Source organism: Taudactylus pleione, unplaced genomic scaffold (genome assembly GCF_031769625.1).
Source record: "Taudactylus pleione unplaced genomic scaffold, aTauple2 ptg001017l, whole genome shotgun sequence".
In the NCBI taxonomy this organism is placed as follows: domain Eukaryota; kingdom Metazoa; phylum Chordata; class Amphibia; order Anura; family Myobatrachidae; genus Taudactylus; species Taudactylus pleione.
The window spans coordinates 3000371-3020532 of NW_028285418.1; the positions used below are offsets into that span (position 1 = coordinate 3000371).

Genomic DNA, 20162 nt, shown 5'->3' on the forward strand with positions numbered 1-20162 from the left:
CGCTGGAAAATGGCTTGTTAGCGAAATAGTATGACATAGATTTTTATAAATGTATTTATTACCAGTTATTTATATAGCGCACACATATTCCGCAGCGCTTTACAGAGAATATTTGGCCATTCACATCAGTCCCTGCCCCAGTGGAGCTTACAATCTATGGCCCTGATTCAGAGCCAGACGCTCTGACCAGAGCGCTCGCTCTGAATCAGGGCCCACCTCCATTAAAATGGAGCGTCCTCCTTAACGCTCGTATAGCTGTGGGTCACCACCCACAGCATATACGAGCGTGCAAAAAGATGGCCGCGATGGTCTTGACCATCGGAACTGCGAGTGAAAGCCTGCGGTTGGGTTTCCCAACCGCAAGGCCAGGAGTGATTTTGGCTCTATCAGAGCCAAAATCACTCCCACTGACATCACTAGTGATGTCAGTGGGGCCGGCTTCAGACGGTAGGCGTTCCCTTGGGAACGCCTCCGTCTGGCAGGCACGCCCACCAAAGGGGGCGTGCTGTCAGTCACCGTCGACAGCACGCCCCCTTTGATGAGACACTCCGAGCGAAGGAAAGTCCTTCGCTCGCCGGGTCTCGCACATGCGCACGACGGAGCTCCCTCCGTCGTGCGCATGTGCAGTGGGGAACATCGACCCACTTGCGAGCGTACTGCCGCTCGCGAGTGGGTCTGAATAACCCCCTATGTTCCCTATCACATGCACACACTAGGGTTAATTTTTGTTGGGAGCCAATTAACCTACCAGTATATTTTTGGAGTGTGGGAGGAAACCGGAGTACCCAGAGGAAACTCACGCAAGCACAGGGAGAATATACAAACTCTGCACAGTTAGAGCCGTAGTGGGAATCGAACCCATGACCTCAGTGCTGTGAGGCAATAATCACAGTAAAACAAAGGTATTCCCGAGTCTGAGATACAGTATGTTGTATTCAGATTGTGTCTGGTAATTCAGAGTAAACATTTTTATATCTTATTATCAATTCACTACAAAGTGTCCGATTCTTCTGACGTATTCTAAGCTGCCCCCATCACCTGTTCCCAGCAGTGACATCAGACAGGTACGTGGGCCGGACCCCTATTCATGAGAACTCAGCCAATCGTTTCATACATCGGTAGCATGCACATGATGATTGGTTCAGCCTGTACATAATATCACTGCGTATAGACTACAGATGGTCTCTGAGGGCAAGAATCAGGGTCGGCATTTGTAGAGCGCATGGGGAAAATGGGCGTGGCCTCGCGGCACTACCGTCTGAGCAGAGCGCAGGGAGGGGGAGCTTTTTGGCCAGGCCTGCTAGCATTTGCCAGAAGTGCCAGCTGGCCAACCTGTTCCTGCTTTTACCTTGACAGAACAGCACATGGGGCACCAGTCGCTGATAGAAGCTTACACCGAAAACAGCCCAGTGAGACCGTGGTTATCATTGATGTCTCACACCACTGGGGTCATGAAAGAAACTCCTAACCAGGGCCTTATCAGTGTGGAATTTGAATGTTCTCCTTGTGTTTGAGTGGTTTCCTCTAGGCACTCTGGGTTCCTCCCACAATCCAAAAATATGCCGATCGGTTAATTGTATCCTATTCAAGTGATCGCGGGCCCAAAGCACCTCTCCCCCCAACATTTACTGGCCACGGGCATGGTGCCACACCTATCTCACCAATGTCACTGTGTGCCCTGTGCACAGACTGCTATGTAGCCTATTCTATTCTAGTGACCACGGACCCAAAGCAACTCTCCCCCCACCCCCTTACCGGCCGCGCGCATGGTGCCGTACCTATCACACCAATGTCACTGTGTGCCCTGTGCACAGACTGCTGCCGTACACTCCATAGAGCTGGTCTTTATGGAAGAGTGGCCAGAAAAAAAGCCATTACTTAGTGATAAAAATAAGAAGACACGATTTGAGTTTGACAAAAGGCATGTGGGCGACTCCCCAAAAGTATGGAGGAAGGTACCCTGGTCAGATGAGATTAAAATTTAACTTTTTGGCCACCAAGGAAAACGCTATGTCTGGCGCAAACCCAACACATCCCATCACCCCAACACCACCATCCCCACAGTGAAACATGGTGGTGGCAGCATCATGCTGTGGGGATGTTTTTCAGCAACCGGGACTGGGAAACTGATTCGAGTCGAGAGAAAGATGGATGGTGCTAAATAAAGGGATATTCTTGAGCCAAACCTGTTTCAGTCTGCCTGTGATTTGAGACTGGGCCGGAGGTTCACCTTCCAGCAGGTTTTCTGTTATGTTGCCCTAAATGTTGTTTGATTCACAATATAACAAACCCACAACGTCACAGTTGTAGGCATGTTCTGTGAATGAAATGATGCACACCTTCAAACAATCTATTTTAATTCCACGTTGCAAGGCAACAAAACATGAAAAATTAAACGGGTGTGAATACTTTTGCAAGGCACCGTATAGGGTTTTATTTTGCTACACAATGATGCCATTTTTAATGATAAACACCAACTTGGAACAAACAGTCACAACGTTATTATATTATATTAGTAAAGATAAAAGCTGTATCAAATGTTCATTTATTTTCCAGCATGTAATAGGCTGTAAGTGCTATTTTCTTTGTGTATTTATAAAATAAAATTATTTCAAATGTATTTCATTAGCATTTGCTGAGGGCACACCTGGTTCAACCCAATACCGCTAGAAAAAAACCTGTAATGGTCATGTAAGGAAGTGCAAAAGCCCCGTACTAATGCTGTTGTGATGTCATATCCCTACTTTTATTTACTTTAGCGGGACACACTTTTCACCTTTCCGTTCATGAGATAGCGTCTTTCTACGTCATGGTTTCCCAAACTCGGTCCACAAGGCACAGTAACAGTCCAGGTTTTAAGGATAGCCATACTTAAGCACAGGTGACTTAACTAGTACCGCAGTTATTTTGCCTTAACCATCTGTGCTCAAGCATGGATAGCCTTAAAACCTGGGCTGTAAGTTTGCCTTGAGGACTGAGGTTAGGAAACACTGGGCCTGATTCAGACTCACTCGCGAGCGCTGAGCGCTCGCAAGCGGGTCGATGTTGGCCCATTGCGCATTAGGGAGCCGGCTCCGTCATGTGCATGTGCGAGACCCGTATAGCGACGGGCAAGCCGTCGCTATGGGTCTCGCACCAAAGGGGGCGTGCTGTCAATGGTGAGTGACCCCCTTTGGTGGGTGTGCCGGGGGCATGGCTGCCCAGACGGAGGCGTTCCCATGGGAACGCCTATTGTCTGGGGCCGGCCCCACTGACATCACTAGTGATGTCAGTGGGAGTGCTTTTGGCTCTGATAGAGACCCTACCGCAAGGGTCTCGTCGCAAGCCCGATGGTCGCGATGGTCTTGACCATCGAGACCATCTTTTTGGCTGCTCGCTATAGCTGTGGGTGGTCACCCACAGCTATGCGAGCGGCCAGGAGGTCACTCTTAAATTCAGAGGGACGGCCCTGATTCAGAGCGAGCGCTCTGTCAGAGCGTCCGGCTCTGAATCAGGGCCACTGTTTTAGGTGCATTTAGACTAATGCGATGAAAACATTAGCACACACAAAAGTGACACGTAATAAAGACAGCGCCTGACGTCTCCTCGCACTCAGGAAGAATTTAAGATTAAAATGAGGGAAAAGTGAGCAGTTTACAAAAACATAAAAAAAAAAAAAAAAAGAAAATAAGAAACCAAACAAACAAAAAAAGTTGAAATGAATGAGTTTTGTTCAAGTGGATGGGAGATGAACTTAACGTGAAGCGTTCACTCTTCTGTGCGCAATTTCTGTTAAACCATCAAACCCACAAATGTATGCTTCCCGATTTTCGAGAGGTAGTTTTAAATCCGCAATATGTATCCGCACTTGTGTATACAGCCATGGGCAAACGTTTTGAGAATGACACAAGTATTGGTTTTCACAAAGTTTGCTGCTTCAGTGTTTTTAGACCTTTATGTCAGATGTTACTATGGTATACTGAGGTAACATTACAGCATTACATAAGTGTCAGATGTTACTATGGTATACTGAGGTAACTTTACAGCATTACATAAGTGTCAGATGTTACTATGGTATACTGAGGTAACATTACAGCATTAAGTGTCAGATCTTACTATGGTATACTGAGGTAACATTACAGCATTACATAAGTGTCAGATGTTACTATGGTATACTGAGGTAACTTTACAGCATTACATAAGTGTCAGATGTTACTATGGTATACTGAGGTAACATTACAGCATTACATAAGTGTCAGATGTTACTATGGTATACTGAGGTAACATTACAGCATTACATAAGTGTCAGATGTTACTATGGTATACTGAGGTAACATTACAGCATTACATAAGTGTCAGATGTTACTATGGTATACTGAGGTAACTTTACAGCATTACATAAGTGTCAGATCTTACTATGGTATACTGAGGTAACATTACAGCATTACATAAGTGTCAGATGTTACTATGGTATACTGAGGTAACATTACAGCATTACATAAGTGTCAGATGTTACTATGGTATACTGAGGTAACATTACAGCATTACATAAGTGTCAGATGTTACTATGGTATACTGAGGTAACATTACAGCATTACATAAGTGTCAGATGTTACTATGGTATACTGAAGTAACATTACAGCATTATATAAGTGTCACAGGCTTTTATTGACAATTACATTAAGTTTATGCAAAGAGTCAGTATTTGCAGTGTTGACCCTTCTTTTTCAAGACCTCTGCAATCCGCCCTGGCATGCAGTCACTCACCTTCTGGGCCACATACTGACTGATGGCCGCCCATTCTTACCTATTCAGTGCTTGGAGTTTTTCAGAGTTTGTGGGTTTTTGTTTGTCCACCCGCCTCTTGGGGATTGACCACAAGTTCTCAATGGGATTAGGGTCTGGGGAGTTTCCTGGCCATGGACTCAAAATGTTGATGTTTTGTTCCCCGCGCCACATGGAGCACCTTGCCATAAGGCAAAAGTGATAACTATCATGCTGGAAAAGGCGTTGTTCATCACCCAACTGTTCTTGATAGAGATGTGCACTGACCCCTGTGTTTTGGTTTTGGATCTGGATCTCCCCTGGTTTGGGATCTGAATCTGGTTTTGGATTTTTTTTTCCTTGGTGTTTTGTTTTTTGGTTTTGGATCTGGATTATTTTTTTTTTAAAATGATAAAAACAGCTAAAATCATATAATTTGGGACTTTTTTTGTCCCTATAGTATTATTCACCTCAATAACATTTATTTCCAGTCAATTTTGACCACCTCACACAATATTGTTCACCAACATAGGCATAGGCCAAACCAACTCACAAGTACATTCAATAGAAAGTAACAATGCAACACAGAAATTTACTAAACATCGACATCGTGCATGGAATATCCTTGCTGAAAACAATTAGTCACCCCCAACACATGCCTTTTCTCACTGCCCAATCTGTATTTTCCTCATGGGGGGTGCCGGGCCACCAATGACTGACCCTTGTAAAGCCCCGGTCAATCAGACTTTTTCTTGAACAGCAGAGAAAATAACTTTCTCCCAGTCCTCAGCAGTCCAATCCCTGTACCTTTTGCAGAATATCAGTCTGTCCCTGAGGTTTTTTCCTGGAGAGAAGTGGCTTCTTTGCTGCCCTTCTTGACACCAGGCCATCCTCCAAAAGTCTTCGTCCTGTGTCATGCCAACAGTAAAGCATCCTGAGACCATTCATGTGTGGGGTTCCTTCTCAGCCAAGGGAGTGGGATCACTCACAATTTTGCCTAAGAACACAACCATGAATAAAGAATGGTACCAAAACATCCTCCAAGAACAACTTCTCCCAACCATCCAAGAACAGTTTGGTGATGAACAATGCCTTTTCCAGCATGATGGAGCACCTTGCCATAAGGCAAAAATGATAACTAAGTGGCTCAGGGGAACAAAACATCGAAATTTTGGGTCCATGGCTCGGAAACTCCCCAGACCTTAATCCCATTGAGAACTTGTGGTCAATCCTCAAGAGGCGGATGGACAAACAAAAACCCACAAATTCTGACCAACTCCAAGCATTGCTTAGGCAAGAATGGGCGGCCATCAGTCAGTATGTGGCCCAGAAGGTGAGTGACAGCATGCCAGGGTTGAATTGCAGAGGTCTTGAAAAAGAAGGGTCAACACTGCAAATATTGACTCTTTGCATAAACTTAATGTAATTGTCAATAAAATCCTCTGACACTTATGAAATGCTTGTAATGTTAGTTCAGTATACCATAGTAACATCTGACATAAAGGTCTAAAAACACTGAAGCAGCAAACTTCGTGAAAACCAATACTTATGTCATTTTCAGAACTTTTGGCCATGGCTGTACATGGACAGATAGATGAGGACTTTCCTTTAGTAGCATAACCAGATTTTATTTGGAAAATATAAATACCATGCTGAAAGTCTAATTTATTTAGTTGCCATCTTGGTTGCTACCATGTATCCGCGGCGCACTTTATTAAAGGTAATAAGATTTGTATAAAGGTTATATGCCATTTTTTAAAGCCAAAAATGTATAAATCCAGCTATCAATCAGCCAATCTGGAGCTGGACCAAACCAAATGTAGACAGCCCTAAACCCCCTCTACTACGGCTCCAGGCCGTTCCGTCCATGTAATGTTCTGTATTTTTGGTTATCACATTTTTCTCTGTACAGTGCTGTAATTATTGGAGGTTACTGCTGTCACTGCGGCAACTTTTTTATTATACTTTGTGTTCAGTTTTGCCGCATACGTTCTTCTAAGAAAATACAATGTTTGATATATTTCTATCTATGTATGTATTCCTTCTTTGCACGCTGGCTGTGTCATTTTGAACCGATGCTTCATTTCATAAAGAGATTGTTTTTAAAAAATGACATCTATTTTATAGTGTATGACGCTGGTGGTGCTTCATGGCGTTTCATCATTTTATACCAATTTTTAGTGTTACCTGAAAACATAAAATTGTGTTTTTTGACACATATTGTGCTAAACGTCTTTCACAGTGTAAGCACAAAGACGATAACAATCCGATAATAAAGGTAACACATTGTCTGAGAAAAGTAAGAGTGTATTAGTGTCGGAAACATACATGTACAGTCTGACAATATAAATATACATACACACGGCTTCCCTACAGAACAATTTCCAAGTGCACGTTGAATGTCTCTCTTTGACAATTAACAGTTCGATGCCCAGTTGTTGGGATGTGGACGGCCGTTAACCCTTGGAGTGCAGGGGTATAATAATGTTGAGTCTCTCAGTCATCCATGACAGGAGGGGGCGCCAGATGCAGCTGGAAGTTCTCATTCTGGAAAACGCTGCTGGAGGAGACTCCCCCGTGCGGAGAGTGATAGGCGGACGGTTTCTCTGGGCTCTGGGAGCGGCAAAGCTCCGTCAGCAGAGCCAGCTGCAAGACAACGAGAATAAAAAAAAGCAGATATATAAAGTTACGCACTGTATATAAGAACATATTGTGCACATCAGCAATAAACTATATATTAATGCTCTGCTGTATAAAGTACTTACATCTACAAACTGGATGCTCATTTTCTATCATTCACCATGGATAACATATATGACAGATACTTTATATCAATTGCAAATTAATTAAAAACAAGGAATCTCCTAATTCTATCTATTCCAGATTCGGCAGCAATATAATCTGCTGACGGAAAATCTCTTCATATAATAGTAAAAATACACAGATTTATTACAGAACTATATCACAAGTACTCTGTCTTTGTTAGAGGCAAAACGCGTCAGTAAACATTTGGGCAAACTTTTATTATTGCTTTCACTACTACCTACCTATCGGTTCCACTTCCTACCTATATACAGGTTTACTTTTAATACTGGCACCGCAGCTGTTTATACAGAGGCATTGGAGAGTGCCACGCCGGATGGCCACCACTGCGCACGGCCAGGACCTGGGACCCTGTATTCAGCCGGAGGATTGTCTGGTAAATGAGATACCCAGTATGTTTGTGTATGTATTAAACACTGTTATATTGGCTACATCTCTCATTGGGACCTCCAGTTACCTATATATTTCTGGAGGCGCACCTGGAATCACAGCTTATTATATATCACGCTTATTATATATGTCTGGTTGTGAACACTGGACATTGTTACACGATCAGTGACCATTTTCTATTTCTGCAGCGTTTGTATTTCTTTATAAAAGTGCTACACATGTATATACAGTATGTATAGATTATATTTTATAATTGTGGTCATACTGATATACTGTGTGTGTTTATTATTCAATTTATTATATTTATACTATTTTTATTTGATGTGTTTCCAATGTGTCTTGATATTAATTTTAGAATCTGCCATATCAATTTGGTTTTTATTCATATTAGCGCAGTTCCTTGGTACTATTACGACTACTATTATCACTTTTATCTTATACTTTATGAAATGTCTGTATTATATTATGATTTTGTTTAGTACTTGAGTATTGTTTGTAATAGTCCCCAAGTACTGATGGCCAGGATATAACTAGTCCTAAAATAAATAGTGCGGCGCTTTACCTACATTTTACATGGAGAACGATAAATAACTTTTATATACACTTAATAGCAACGTACAGTATATCTGTATATGATATTTTGTCACATTGCTAGTTTGTAATAGTTACTTTGTTATACACAATAATTATATTAGATTGTATATACCTTTAATATATTATTTTTGAAAGCCTGGATTTGTACAGATCTGTCCTCATACGCGAGTGGGCTGCGCCAAGGGGTGTAGTGTCATTTTTCACTGGAATGTGCATCCTAGTGCGATGCTCTGTGGCAAAACCACCGCACGAGACCGATTCATTTGATATGCGACACTTATAAATCTGTGTGCGACCGATCCTGAATCTGTACAACGGAACTTGGCGTGAAAGAAAGCTGCGGGCGCTGTATTGTAACTTCGTATGCAGGTTCAGACGCACTCAGGTGTACAAGTGTCACATATGAAATGAATCAGTGCAGTCTCGTGAAACAGTTATGTTACATCGAGCTGCGACTAAGGGCCGTATTCAATTTGGAGCGAAAAGCCGTTCTCAGCAAAACTTTTTTGCAGATAACGTCATTTTCGACGATTCCACTTATCCCCGTATTCAATTTGTCCGGCTTTTTGCCGGAGCGAAAAGTCAATGCATCAGACCTGGCGAAAAAGTGTCACCTACGAATAGGTGGCGAGAAAAAGTGCAGAATTGGGGTTTTGGCGTGCAGACTTCCAAAAACCTCCCTGCACCTCTTGGACAGTCCCCCAAAGGTAATCTGTGTCAAAAAATGTTTTTAAAAGTACATTACAACACCTCAAAGTTGGGGACAAGCTTTTAAACTAGCGAATATAGACTCAGGGGGGTCCCCAAGTATGCCCCAGGTGTTTTTTTGATTGCAGGTAGTTGCGGCAGGTGGACTTTTCACATTTTTTTAAAACTTCATATTAGCAACTTTAAAATATGCTAGCACCCGTTTTCATGTACCCCAAATTTGATGGAACTACTTATTTTGCAAAAAAAACCACTCCTAAATGCGATTCTTCACCACCTTCTAAAAAAGCGCAAGACAGCACCTATTGAGACCGTTTAAAGACCCCACATACCTTTAGCAGGGCTATTCGGGGATACCCATAGTGAAACCCCCCATGTCAGAGCATCTTTTGGGGGGTTTCAGGCTGATTTCCCCAAATATGACAGGACTTTTCGTCGGGTCCCGTTTTCACCGATTTGGAATTGAATATGCGGATATGCAGCGACAAGCGCAAAAACTTTTCGAGCCTGAAACCTGCGACGACGGCGAAAAGTCCGGCAACGGACTATTCGCTCCAAACTGAATATGTCCCTAAGACGCATATTGGAGCAAAAAGGACGCTCAGCACGAGCCAAGTCGCACATGACCTGATGTACAGAGAAGGGCTGTTTGGCGCAACAATGTTATGAGGACACATCTATCCTCTTACACTATACTGCAGATGTATCAGTTTATTGGAGGCTTAGAATGTGGTCTGCCCTCGGTTACTATGAAGGTCAGTCAGTCCCACCATCTGTTTTTCAGTTGCTTAGGACAATATTAAAATATTATTTTGTTTTGAAGTGTAATAACATCTGCAGTATATTCTCTCGCAGAGTGCGCTACTTCTAACAGTTTGTTTGGCTGTAGATAAATTAGTTCTGTAGGAAACGTATGAAAAGATCTCTTATAGCCGCAATCAGCTGCTCCAACAACACTGGCCTGGAGCCTTAAGGCTCAATTTGTGCTTCGTTGGAGCAGGCCCTGCCAGCGTGCACATACGTTTGCCTGCTGGCAACTGAAAACCCAGATATGGGCTGTCCGTTCCAAAATTAAATATATATATATTTTTTATATGATTTCTTTAAAAACATAGAAAAAAATTGCTGTGTTTTATGAACGAAGCATTTTCCAATGATTTTTTTACTGTTATTATAATTGTTCGCCATGAAAAATACACATGGGGAAAATATCACCGGCGCCATATGCGCAATCTTACTGGCGGCTGCAGTAACCCTTTCATGTACGCAGCAATAAATAAAAATAATAATGAAAAAATAAATAAAAAACCTTATAAGCTCACTCTCATTTAATCCTGAAGGCTTCTTTTTCTCTCAGTTATCATTTTAGTAATACAAAACAAACAACTAGCAAAAATCATCTGGTAATAAACTATAAAAAAATAATGTGCGAAGTGAAAACATTCTGAACAGAGAAGACAGAAACAAAAAGTCATGACACAGTGGGAGAAAAAAATGTTTTTACACAAAATGCAAAAAAAAAAATAAAAAATAAAAAAACAAAAAAGAAAAAACAAGAATATAGTTAGGGGAATAGTTTCCATGGCACTTGTGTACGCTCAGAGAAGCTGGAACGGAGTAAACGGATAAGAGAGCTGTTACTGTACCCGCGAGGTTGCTTTGTAATGACGGCAGAGCTCCATGAAGGCCTGCAGCTGGTGCGGGTCAAGGACAGAATCCGAGCTTGTCTGGAAAAATAAGGGAAAAATAAGGCAGAATATTAGCACACAGGCAGCTGCGATGCACAGACAAGGGGGAGACCAAAGCAATTCACTTGCACACACTGCTCTGCAGAGATATGGGGCTTGCACACTGCTCTAGAACAAGATGTATGTTTTCAGCATTTGCTATATGCTGTACTTCCTGAGCACCTCTTCCTAGCGATGTTGCTGGACGCGATGTTCCGTTGCGGACACGGCGTCGCTGTTTATTGGATTGTCTCCCAAAGCCAAAAATTCAAAACTCCTGCCAGAATCCTGCCCCAGCGCTACAGCTCAGCATTTAACCTGAACGCCCACAAAACTTACCTCAAAAACTTTTCACTTGTTAAGCTGTCGGCCACCATGAAGTCTGTAAATGACTAGATTACGCTTCTGGGAGGCAGCCATTATACTAAGAATAGAGAGGCAGAAGATTATCGCATTCAGCGCTTCCGTGGGGCGGGACCGGTCAGCGGAGAGGGCGCCGTGCCGTCACGTTCTTTGACGTCTCTATTCTTGGTGCACTCTGTTTGCAGTCAGCGAGGTCTAACCATGACCAACCTGCACCACAGGCCTCAATCCTTAAGTCTTTCAAATATATCCATATAGTAAGAATCCTCGGTGACAAGGGGGCACTGTATTGCTAGGGATGTGTCAGCGTTCCTAAGGACTGTTCTCCTGTAACGCAAATGCTATTGTGTGACAGAAAAAAGGATTCTCCCTTTCGCCACACGAGTACATGCTCACCCACGCTGCGCTTTTCAGCTAAATAAGCCCTAGGAAGGTAGAAGCCCACCTAAGACCACCTTTACCCACTACAGTGAGTCAGGGGCGAAGGCCACAGTGCAAATCTATTGGTCATGTACACACTGCAATGGTCTCCTCATTCCACCACATGTGTTATTATAACAGCTATTCCCTGTTCTTACGGCCTCAGCAGCTGGTCTGAACGATACGCGAGGGAGCTGGGAACGTCCTGTAACCAGTGGGAGGAGAAGGGCCATTTTACACTCCAGGGTTAAAGTCACAATCAAGAGCCAACGAAAACAAAGGGGTCTATTTACTAAGCAGTGTTAGGAGACAGAGTGAAAAGTGATAAGAAAGTGATAAAGTGCCAGCCAATCGGCTCCCAACTGTCATTTTTCAAACACAGCCTGTGAGAGGACAGTTGGGAGCTGATTGGCTGGCACTTTATCACTTTTCACTCTGTCTCCTATCACTGCTTAGTAAATAGACCACAAAATGTCTTATCTGGTCATTTCTTCCCATTTTAGCAAAGTATTGTCTGTCCTAAGACCAAGAGCCAGGCTCAGAGGAGGCAGCAGGAAATACGGGCAGGGTAAGGTGGTCCTGTACACCAGGGGGCCTGAAACTTGTCAGAGACAGCCTTTGCCGCTGTCTCGTTTGTGTCTTATGCTAATGCTGCGGCCAATTTTCACACAACTGAGACGCCCACTTGAGACCGTGCATTTCCATCACTGCGCGACTTTAGATTCACCACCCGCTGCACCATTGAACCTTGCATCAGCTCAAGTACAGTGGGCCGGATACAGAGATGTGCGCTATTCCGATATTTACACCTTTGAGAGATTAATCGGTCTACTGCGCCATGTATCGTGGTCCATCTGCGCACATGCCAAGGTACCGTTGCGATGCTGCTCCTTGCGAGTATTACTTTGCAAATCGATTGACAGGAGCGTTTGGGGGGAGAGTAACGGGGAGTGGCGGCAAAAAAAACGCAGACGTGTCCCGGATGTTTTCAGGGTGCGTCGTAGTCTGCGCCTGCGATCCCGTATGCAGATCAAGTGGTTTCCGATGCCTCAGTTCAGGCGGCCATTCTGCGTGACCACGGGAGTATTCAGATGGCTGATTATGGAATGATATTCGCCGGCGACTGCGCATTTGTATACATTTACTTTGAGCTGTAAAGCCGGCGGTGGGCATCTCGGTGCATTTGCAGGTGGCTGCGCGTGGGATTGCAGCTGCGAATGCGTTAGCGTACGTCTGAATCAGGCCCAGCGTGTATTCTGTTAGTTTGATGGCAGACGGCTTTGGATAAACACCTGTATAAGGTACACAGGAGATCTGTCTGAGCAGGTGCTTCCGTACTCACTTTGAAAGCTGAGGGGACAATGGATAAATAGGATCCTATAACAGCCCCCCCCTTCCCCTTATACTTGGTCATCATCACTTACTGCCCCAAATTCTGATTAAGGGCAGTAAGTGATAGGAGACAGAGTGAAAAGTGATAAGAAAGTGATAAGGTGCCAGCCAATCAGCTCCCAACTGTCATCTCACAGGCTGTGTTTGAAAAATGACAGTTGGGAGCTGATTGGCTGGTACCTTATCAGTTTTCACTCAGGCCCTGATTCAGAGCCGGACGCTCTAGCAGAGCGCTCGCAGTGAATCAGGGCCGTCCTTCTTGATTTTTAGAGCGGCCTCCTGGCTGCTCGTATAGCTGTGGATGACCACCCACAGCTATAGCGAGCGGCCAGGAAGATGTTCGCGATGGTCAAGACCATCGCGACCATCGGGCTTGCGACGAGACCCTTGTGGTAGGGTCTCGTTGCCGCAAGCCCTGGAGTGCTTTCGGCTCAAACAGAGCCGAAAGCACTCCCACTGCCATCACTTGTGATGTCAGTGGGGCCGGCCCGAGAAGGTAGGCGTTCCCATGGGAACGCCTCCGTCTGGGCAGCCACGCCCCCAGCACGCCCACCAAAGGGGGCGTGCTGTCACTCAACATCGACAGCACGCCCCCTTTGGTACGAGACCCGGAGCGACGGTTTGCCCGTCGCTATCCGGGTCTCGCACATGCGCACGATGGAGCCGGCTCCGTCGTGCGCATACGCACTGGGCCACCATCGAACCGCTTGCGAGCGGGTCTCAATCAGGCCCTCTGTCTCCTAACACTGCTTAGTAAATAGACCCCTACAGCTCTGATGACATCTATCCTACTGGCAGCAGTTCTGCCCTTAGAGTTCTAGCGTTCCTGGCTATATTGTTTGCTGACTTTATTATTATCTGATTTAATCATTCCCAAGTCCTTCTCCTCTAGTTTTAGCTACTGTACACCACGGATCCAATGACCTGCTAAAAGAGATTTCCGAGCGATCAATAGACTAAGTATGGCGTTCTGTAAAGGAAAGCGGACACTCAATAGACAAAGAAACTGACTCCACCACAATGCAGTGCGTAGGAGAATTGTGTGAAATCCAGGCCACTTCAGTCGGGAGCATCGTTTTATTTTGAGCTCCTGTTAACTGCTGTCAAAGCAAGATAAAGTGCTGTGTATGTACATTCATATTATTGCAACATTAGTAAATCTTCCCGGCTTGAGACTTCTCCTTTTATCCACCGCCTGATAGTAATAGGAGTGCCCCCCAGCCCCCCTTCCCAGCACTGGGAAAATGCAGCGTGTAATTACTTCTGAACTATTTTCCACCATCAACCTGAGCCCCTTCTCTTCCCCAGTAACGCACATCACTTTCTCTGTTGTCATGGCAACTTATCAACTCCCCCCCTTCCACTTATTCTCAAGACCACTTTTACGCTCTACGGACTTCTCCAGGCACACGGAGCTGCAACGGGGGCTCGATTCGCCAACGCTGAAGTGATCGACGGTGACGACACTCGGCAGAATTCTCAGTGACGGTGCGAAGCTCCAGAGGAGCAGGGCTGCACTCCGCCTCCTGCATGCTACAACTCCCATTATCCTTCCTGTCAGTAACAGAGCCGCACATGGCACACCCCGGCCATAATGCCAATCTTTCCCACTTGGCTAGTCAGATGTTTTCAAACATTTCGGGGGTTGACTCAATTTGGGGAGATGACGGCGTGGTGCTGTTCCAGGACGGTAAATCGCTTCTGTCTCCATCATCGCTTTATATCCCCCACTTTGCTTGCCGTTGATGGTTACAGCATAGCTTAGTGACGGACAATGACCATCGATGTTTGGCAAACATCGATGACAGATCTGATGTTTCTCCTCCGTCGGTGGCTTATGGAGCATACACACAGTCAGATGTGTCAGATGAACGATTTGAACGATTTCTGACTGCATTCAAATGAATAGAATCGTCCAAATCTGACTGCAAACACATCAGATGTCAGATATCGTTATCTGAGAAGCGGGAACGCACATCGTTCATCTGACAAACATATCAGATATGTCAGATTTTCCTTCAGATATCAACAATTGAACGATTTTTAAAATAGTTATTGTACAGATCTGAAGAAAAATCTGACCGTGTGTATGCACCATAATAGTTTGGATGGTGATGGTCTCTCTTTTTTTTTTTTTTTTACTAGTTGCTTAGAAATTGTCCCCCTTGTCATCCTTGGAGGCAGAGCAAAGCCCCCACGGGGCCGCCCAGTGGGAGGCACATATAGAAACCGTTGTAATTCCTACACCGTTCACCTGATTTGGATGTAATTACCCTCAAATTAAATCTGGAAGTCTGCAGTTAAAGCACATCTTGTTCGTTTAATTTCAAAGTCATTGTGGTGGTGAATAGAGGCCAAAATATGAAAATTCTGTCAATGTCCCAATATTCATGCACCTGACTGTATGTTTCCCATCACCTCAGCTTCCTTTGCCCTCTAAGCTGTATGTAAGTGTTCAGCCCCTGAAGAAGCCATTCCTGATCGCTGCTGTTATGCAGCTTTGCGCCATCTTAGTAGCCTTCCTCTAAATATTTCATTAACGGCTTCTTTTTTTTTGTAGATAGTCAGAGCTCTCGGTAATGTCTTCCTAGTGGCCAGGTAAGGTCCCCTTTACTGTTCCCAGTATCTCTTCCCATGCTGCTCCCTCACCCTCTGACATAATAACGCCAATCTCCCTGTCCCTCCTGCTGCTGTCTGCATTACATCACCTTTCATTCTATATTCTGCTTCTGGTATTTGAGTCCCAGATACATTTCATATTCTGGGTTATGATAAGTCAATTCCATACCTAAGTGCCTTCAGTTTTCTATAAATTACTACAATGGGTAATTGTTTTTTTTTTTTTTAATTATTTAATTATGTCAAGAACATTTATTTAAAAAGTTATTTTACACATGTAGGATGTTTCTAGCACCACCTCGGGGGGCAGTGTCTAGCACCACCTCGGGGGGCAGTGTCTAGCACCACCTCGGGGGGCAGTGTCTAGCACCACCTCGGGGGGCAGTGTCTAGCACCACCTCGGGGGGCAGTGTCTAGCACCACCTCGGGGGGCTGTGTCTAGCACCACCTCGGGGGGCCGTGTCTAGCACCACCTCGGGGGGCCGTGTCTAGCACCACCTCGGGGGGCAGTGTCTAGCACCACCTCGGGGGGCAGTGTCTAGCACCACCTCGGGGGGCAGTGTCTAGCACCACCTCGGGGGGCTGTGTCTAGCACCACCTCGGGGGGCAGTGTCTAGCACCACCTCGGGGGGCAGTGTCTAGCACCACCTCGGGGGGCAGTGTCTAGCACCACCTCGGGGGGCAGTGTCTAGCACCACCTCGGGGGGCAGTGTCTAGCACCACCTCGGGGGGCAGTGTCTAGCACCACCTCGGGGGGCTGTGTCTAGCACCACCTCGGGGGGCAGTGTCTAGCACCACCTCGGGGGGCAGTGTCTAGCACCACCTCGGGGGGCAGTGTCTAGCACCACCTCGGGGGGCGTGTCTAGCACCACCTCGGGGGCAGATCTCCTTCTTTGGCGCCTGCGCAGTATGATGAAGCCTGCGGGACGCGTCGCCGTCTCCACTTGCGCCCGACTCATTGCAGTCATCTGACGGCCATATCTAGCGCCCCTCTGATAATCTGTCTGATAATAAGCCCACTGCAATCAGAGGGAGCTCTCACTCTCGTACCCCTCATTCTTTAAGTTAATAAGTTCTTTTAGTTAATAAGTTGATACATTGAATATCAGCAAAGACGGATAAATCATTTTATATCAAAGATGTGTCTAAAACTTCTCTCTAGTTGCAAAATGACAGCTTTTAATTAGCCCCTTAGGGCATTAGTGGAACTACTTTGATGCCTTCTGTATGTAACACATTTAAACCTTCTGCCGGGGAGAGAAACAGATGTAAATACAAAACGTGTTACATGGATGAGCGCTACCACGCTGCATATTTTGTATAGAGTTTTGCGTAGACTGTGAATATATTAAACTGTTCTCTCTACGTAGAGCCCTGCGTTATGTCTGTCTGTGTGTGTGTGTCCCTGTGTGTGTCCGTGTCTGTGTGTGCCTGTGTCCCCATGTGTGTGGGTGTGTCTCTGTATGTGGGTCCCCATGTGTATGCAGGGCTGGATTAAGGTCTGTGGGGGCCCCTATTAAATATGGACTAAATGGGGGTAAGTGCAATGGGGACTGTATTGCTCGTAAGCGGTACATTGACAAACAGCGATAAGCTAAGCTTCGCGCTGTTTGTTAAATACTGAAAGGAGGACATAACTCCTTTAGCGAGTGCTAAAGGGGGTTATGTCTCATTGTGAAATGGGGCCCATGGGCTCCACATGAAAAAAAAACAAAACAAAAAAAAAAACACAATATACACCCACAGGAAAAACACACATATAGGCACCCACATGTAATATTACTCATCAGTTGCGCAATGTGTGTCCCCATGTCTGTGTGTGTCTGTTTTTGTGTCTGTATGTGTGTGTGCCTGTGGGTGTGTCCCCGTGCCTGTATGTGTGCCTGTGGGTGTGTCCCCGTGCCTGTATGTGTGCCTGTGGGTGTGTCCCTGTGCCTGTGGGTGTGTCTGTCTCTGTGTGGGTCCCCCCCCCCGTGTCTGTGTGTGCCTGTGGGTGTGTCCCCGTGTCTGTGTGTGAGACTGTGGGTGTATCCCCGTGCCTGTCTGTGTGTCTGTCTCTGTGTGTGTGTGCCTGTGGGTGTTTCCCAGTGTATGTCTGTGTCCCTGTATATGTGTGTGTGCCTGTGTAGGTTTGTGTGCCTGTCTCTGTGTGTGCCTGTGGGTGTGTCCCCGTCTCTGTGTGTGAATGTGGGTGTGTCTATCTCTGTGTGTGTGTCCGTGTGTGTGCCTGTGGGTGTCCGTGTGTTTGTGTCCATGTATGTGTGTGCTTGTGTGTGTCCGTGTGTATATCTATGTCTGTGTGTGTGTCCATGTATGTGTGTGCTTGTGTGTGTGTGTATGTGGGTTTGTCCCTGTGCCTGTGTGTGTATGCCTGTGCCTGTGTGTCTGTGGGTGTGTCCCTGTGCCTGTGTGTGTATGCCTGTGGGTGTGTCCCTGTGCCTGTGGGTGTGTCCCTGTGCCTGTGTGTGTATGCCTGTGGGTGTGTCCCTGTGCCTGTGTGCCTGTGGGTGTGTCCCTGTGCCTGTGTGCCTGTGGGTGTGTCCCTGTGCCTGTCTTTGTGTCTGTCTCTGTGTGTGCCTGTGGGTGTGTCTGTCTCTGTGTGTGTCCGTGTATGTGCCTGTTGGTGTCCGTGTGTCCATGTATGTGTGTGTCTGCCTGTGGGTGTGTCTTTGTGTGTGTATGTATAACTGTGGGTGTCCGTGTGTGTTTGTCCATGTATGTGTGTGTTTGTGTGTGTCCGTGTGTATATCTGTGTCTATGTGTGTGTCCATGTATGTGTGTGCTTGTTTGTGTCCGTGTGTATGTGTCTTTGTGTGTGCTTGTGTGTATATCTGTGTCTCTGTGTGTGTCCGTGTGTATATCTGTGTGTGTGTCCATGTATGTGTGTGTCCATGTGTATATCTGTGTGTGTGTGTGTGTCCGTGTGTATATTTGTGTGTGTGTGTGTGTCCATGTTTGCAAGCAGGATACATTTTGCAATCACATATACCCGGTAAATATTTTCTTTTTAATAAAATATTTATAACCTGCATATTTTGTATTAAGAATATGAATATAAAATGAGATCTGTATCAGTCTGGGGCCGGGAACATCTGCCAGATTCCTCTCTACTTTCCCTTCAAAGGTTTCTGCAGTGAGGGCAATTGCTGATGAGACAAAGCCGTAAACCAGGGTGAGGAAAGGCCGTCTCAGCAGTTCTGTAATTATCCCGTCTCAGGTGAGACGCTGCGCGCTTTCCTAGAGCAGAGCGGAGATGGAATCGCTCACCGTGCAGGGGCTAGAGCGCGGTCTCACGGCTACGCCATTGGTGTCTGAGCTGGTGGAACATTAAGATGACTGAATGCATCAAAATTCAAACTTAAAATGACTTTCGGAAGAACCATTTATCTGAATATAACAACGACGTAGGGGCTGATCACAAAAAAGCAGTAACTTTGCACCGGGGACATACAAACCACGCTGCATTGCAAGGGGGGCAAATACATGTATTTTGCAGGCAGAGAAAATAATGGCTGCTTTTGCAGGGATCCGGTCATATGGTCGGCAGTTACCAAGATGACTTTCGTAATGTCGACACCACAATGACGACACTAGAATGTCATGGTTCAACATGTCACGAGGCGCTGGTGGACGGTGAAAGTTATACTACATGGGGGGTGGGGTTTTACGGTTAGGCTGCGGGTAGGGAGATAGGCTCTAGGGAAAGAGTTAGGGATTAGGGGGAATAATACTCACTGGAGCACCACTCCTCAGACGTCTCCACCAGGACCAGGAATGTCTACAAGGACACTGGTGACCTAACATACCAGACCCTGTAGCCCACATGCTGGTTACCTTTATTCTTACACTGTAAATAATCTGAGCGAGGACACGCCCCTCCCAAGTGTAAGGGGTATATTTACTAAAGTGCAGGTTTTTAGAAGTGGAGATGTCGCCCATAGCAACCAATCTGATTCTACTTATCATTTATCTAGCACCCTCTAGCAGATAATTGCTAGAATCTGATTGGTTGCTATGGGCAACATCTCCACTTCTAAAAACTTGCACTTTGGTAAGTAAACCCTGTCACACTCTCTGCACATTACATCTGCTCCCCCGGCAGTGCAGCATGGTGTTACCAAAATACAAATCTCCCATCTCAGAATCATCCCTGGTACATGTGCACTAAATGTACTTTATCCTCAGCAGGTTACATTATCATCCCCTGGTACATGTGCACTAAATGTACTTTATCCTCAGCAGGTTACATTATCATCCCCTGGTATATGTGCACTAAATGTACTTTATCCTCAGCAGGTTACATTATCATCCCCTGGTATATATGTGCAGTAAATGTACATTATCCTCAGCAGGTTACATTATCATCCCCTGGTATATATGTGC

The 20162-nt window shown here is 45.4% G+C and overlaps 1 long non-coding RNA gene across 1 annotated transcript in view; it reads right to left on the reverse strand.

Annotated features, from left to right (window-relative positions):
• Window positions 1–6999: 6999 nt before the first annotated feature.
• LOC148454284 (uncharacterized) overlaps window positions 7000–20162 on the reverse strand; it is a 55798-nt gene continuing 42635 nt past the window's right edge. The window contains exons 2-3 of the long non-coding RNA XR_015874819.1: window positions 10905–10985; window positions 7000–7389 (exon numbers count right to left, since the gene is read on the reverse strand). This is a non-coding gene — a long non-coding RNA (uncharacterized LOC148454284). The remainder of the gene's footprint in view (window positions 7390–10904; window positions 10986–20162) is intronic.